This window comes from Myotis davidii, unplaced genomic scaffold (genome assembly GCF_000327345.1).
Source record: "Myotis davidii unplaced genomic scaffold, ASM32734v1 scaffold33, whole genome shotgun sequence".
Taxonomy (NCBI): domain Eukaryota; kingdom Metazoa; phylum Chordata; class Mammalia; order Chiroptera; family Vespertilionidae; genus Myotis; species Myotis davidii.
The window spans coordinates 100,765-105,412 of NW_006284721.1; positions in this window are offsets into that span (position 1 = coordinate 100,765).

A 4,648-nucleotide genomic window follows, 5' to 3' on the forward strand; every position below is an offset into this window, starting at 1 on the left:
GTAAAAACAGGTTTCTGGCCTTTGTTTACCTTCTGTATTTGAAACAATGTTGCGATCCCGCTGGCTGAAGTCCAGCGACTAAAGCAGGTTTCTGGGGTTTTGTTTAGGTTCTATATTTGTAACATAGTTGCTTAGAGTTGCAGCTCCTAGGCCGGCAGCGGCATGCGGGAAATATTGGAGTCCTCCGTCACTGAAGCAAGCAAGCCTCATGTTCGCTTTAAGCTGCCTGGCTGCCGGCCGCCATCTTGGCTGGCAGTTAATTTGCATATCGCCCTGATTAGCCAATGGGAAGGGTAGTGGTTGTACGCTAATTACCATGTTTCCCTTTTATTAGATAGGATAATAAAGAGGTAATATGCAAATTAACCCTCACACCCTCACAAGATGGCTGGCTACAACTAGGCAGGCAGGGAGTTTAGTGAGGGACAACCAAAGAACTGAACAAGCAGACTGCATGGGGTTAGTGAGGGATGACCAAATGACTGAACAAGCAGGCTGCATGGGGTGACCAGGCCTCTAGGGGGGTTAGTGAGGGACGACCAAATGACTAAACAAGCAGGCTGTGTGGGGTGACCAGGCCGGAAGTGGGGTTGGTGAGGTTCAACCAAATGACTGAACAGCAGGCTGCATGGGATGACCAGGTTGGCAGGGGGTTGGTGAGGGACAATCAAATGACTGCTGGCAGTGGGGGGCAGTTGGGGGTTACCAGGCTGGTGGGACCCCTGGGGGGCGGGCTATCAGGCCAGCAGGGGAGCCAGTAAGAGGCAACCAGGCCAGCAGAGGGTGGCAGTTAGGGGGAACCAGGGTAGCAGGGGAGGGGTGCAGTTGGGGGCGACCAGACCAGCAGGGAGGGCAGTAAGGGGTGACCAGGAAGGCAGACAGTGAGCAATTAGGAGCCAGCAGTTCAGGATTGTGAAAAGGATGTCCGACTCCTGGTTGGGCCTAAAGCAGCAGTCGGACATCCTCCAAGGGGTCCTGGATTGGAGAGGGTGCAGGCTGGGCTGAAGGAGACCCACCCCTCCCCCGTGCACAAATTTTGTGCACCGGCCTTTAGTATAGGATAAGAGTAAAATTATGTGGTTCTTGACTTTTTCCATCTGACTTATTTTGCTTAGCATGATATTCTCAAGATATGTCCATGTTGTTGCAAATGGTAGTAATTCATCTTTTCTGATGGCTGAATCCACTGTGTAAATGTATTAACCCAGGACCATTCTTCTTTATCCAATCATCTATTGAAGGGCACTTCAGTTGTTTCCATGCTCCAGTGGACATAGGGGTGAATATATCTTTGAGAATAAAAGTTTTCAAAATCTTCAGATAGATACCTAAAAGAGGAATTGCTGGGTCATATGGTAACCCTATTCTTAATTTTTTGAGGAACTTCCATACTGTTTTCCATGGTGGCTGTATCAATTTACACACCAACTAGCAGTATATGAGGGTTCATTTCCTCCACAATCTCTCCAACCCTTGTTATTACTTGTCTTATTGGGAATAGCCATTCTAACAGGTGTGAGGTGGTATCTATTGTAGTTTTGATTTGCATTTTCCTAATAGCTAGTGAAGTTGATTATATTTTCATGTATTTTCTGCCCATTTGTATAGGAGAGGTGTCCATTCAGGTTCTCTGCCCATTTTTTGGATTTTGTTGTTGAGTTGTATGAGTTCTTTATACATTTTGGATATTAATCCCTTACCAGAGGTAATAACATGAATTTCAACTACTATGGTTTTTTTTTTTTTAATATATTTTATTGATTTTTTTACAGAGAGGAAGGGAGAGAGATAGAGAGTTAGAAACATCGATGAGAGAGAAACATCGATCAGCTGCCTCCTGCACATCTACTGGGGATGTGCCCGCAACCCAGGTACATGCCCTTGACCGGAATCGAACCTGGGACCTTTCAGTCCGCAGGCCGACGCTCTATCCACTGAGCCAAACCGGTTTCGGCAACTACTATGGTTTTATACATCTTAGTTTCTAGTAGATGAGGACACCTTTAATCTTCCTTTTCAAAATTATTCTGGTAATTCATATCCATTTCCCTCTAAGAATTTCAGGACTACTTTGTCAAAAGGTCTGTAAAATCTCTGTTGAATGTGTGGTTTTGTTTCTCCATTATTCCCAATTTGTATAATTTACATATTTTAATTTAAATAGTTTCATCAGAAGCTTGTCCAATTTTTTTAGTCTTTCAAGGAATTTGCTTTGATTTTATTAAATCTTTCTAGTTTTTATTATAATTTATTTTTGAACCAATAATTACTGAAAAGTGTATTTTAATTCCAATTTTTATCACATTTTGGTCAAAGGACATATTCTGTATACTGTAGTTTTTTTTAAGACAAGTTTTGGGGCTCAGTCCACTGTCAATTCTTGTAAATGTTCCATGTGTGGTTGAAAAGAATATGATTTCTGTGTCGTCTTCAGGGTTTTATAAATGACTACAGGCAAGGAGGTCTCCCCTCCAGGTCTGCTACCCTATGGCAGATAAATACCTGATGTATCAGAAGTTGTATTTTCAGAGAGGTTAGATTAGAATAAATGGTCTGGGAATGACAGAACAGTTAATCATTATGTAGAAATAAGAGAGAATATCTTTTTTGTATGCTTATTGTACTCCTTTTTCTTTTCATGTAAAAGAAAATTACCTCATTATTTTTTCTATGATGTGATGTCAAGAAAAATGAAACCTCTCATAGCCAGCTGATGGGAGTATAAAATCATATTGCCAATTTCATTCTATCTTTTTCAGTCAGTTAGCTTTTGGTGTGTAAAAGACCATTCCAAAATTTAGTAGTTTAGAAACAATAAACATATACTCCGTATTATTTTTCACACTGTGAGTTGGCTGTGCAGGTCTTCTGGTCTTAAATGGCTTCATTCACTAGTCTGAGGATGGTGGGCTGATTGATGTGAGTGGGTCTCAGCTGGAACATCTTGCTTCTGCTTCATGTGAGCTAGCCCAGGGTTCTTCACACAATGATTTCTGCCTTCCAAAAAGCAGCAAGAGGGGGTAAGCTCACTGCACAAGCAGTTTTCAAGCCTGTGACATGCTTGTGCTATGTTTTCTACTTTTATTTTATTTATTTTTTTATTTCAGAGAGGAAAGGAGAGGGAGATAGAAACATCAATAATGAGAGATAGAAACACCAATAATGAGAATAATAATAGAAACATCAATAATGATCCACTGCCTCCTGCACGCCCCCTACTGGGGATCAAGCCCGCAACCCAGGCATGTGCCCTTGACCAGAATCTAACCCAGGACCATTCAGTCTGCAGGCTGATGCTCTATCCACTGAGCCAAACTGGCTAGGCCTTGTGTTATGTTTTTTAGTGTCTTGTAAGCTAAAGCAAGTCATATGATGGGAGGAAATAAAAGTCATGTTGCAAAAAAGTGTACAGATAAGGGTGGAGATGACATTTTGTCCATTGTTTTAATCTACCATAGTATAAAATATATACAGTTGACCCTTGAACAACGTGGAGTTAGGAGTGCCAACCCTTGGGTCAGTTGAAAATTCACATATAAATTTTGTTTCCCCCAAAACTTTCCTACTAATGACCTATGGTTGACTGGAAGCCTTACTGATAACAGAAACAGTTGATTAACACATATTTATATGTTATATGTATTACATACTGTATTTTAACAATAAGCTAGAGAAAAGAAAATGTGATTAAAAATCATGAGGAAGAGAAAATACATTTATAGTACTGTACTGTATTTATCAATATTTAAGTTTACATCATCTGTTTAACAGAAATTATTTGGTACCACAGCAACCTTGTCCAATATGATACAAAACACTGTGTTATACATATTACTAACACTAGCACAGAAAATAAAATGATAATGTGAAAAAGAAATTCATATTTATTTACAGGTATGATTCATGCCTTGGTAATGAAGAAGCAACAGCATGATTGTTTATGGTAGCCCAATGTAATCAATATGATTGCTTCATTGTAGGCTAGCCTATACACTAATGAAGGAATCATTATGAAATGTTATGGCATATAGTATTACAATCATATTAATAATATAGTATTAGAAACATTGTTACATTAAAAAACCATTTACCTGTGATGATAAGCTGATACACAATTTCTCCAATTATGATAAAGAGTGGCATATTGTATTTTTAATGATTTTTTTGATCAGCTGTGTCATAAATTCTGTGAAATCTTGTACATCTGGACACAGTTTTCTCCAGTAAGAATTTATTGTTTTAGGCTTAATGGCCTTCATTGCTTTTTAAAAAATTTTTTCTTTATTGATTAAGGTATTACATATGTGTCCTTATCCCCCCATTGCCCTCCCATCTCCCACCCCCGACTCACGCCCTCTCCCCCTGGTGTCTGTGTCCACTGGTTATCCTTATATACATGCATACAAGTCCTTTGGTTGATCTCTTACCCCTTATCCCTCCCCTCCCCTGCTTCCCTCTGAGGTTTGATGGTCTGATTAATGTTTCTCTGTCTCTGGATCTGTTTTTGTTCATCAGTTTATGTTGTGCATTATATTCCACAAAAGGGTGAGGTCATGTGATATTTATCTTTCTCTGACTGGCTTATTTCACTTAGCATAATCTCTCCAGTTCCATCCATGCTGTTGCAAATGGTAAGTATTGTCTTTTT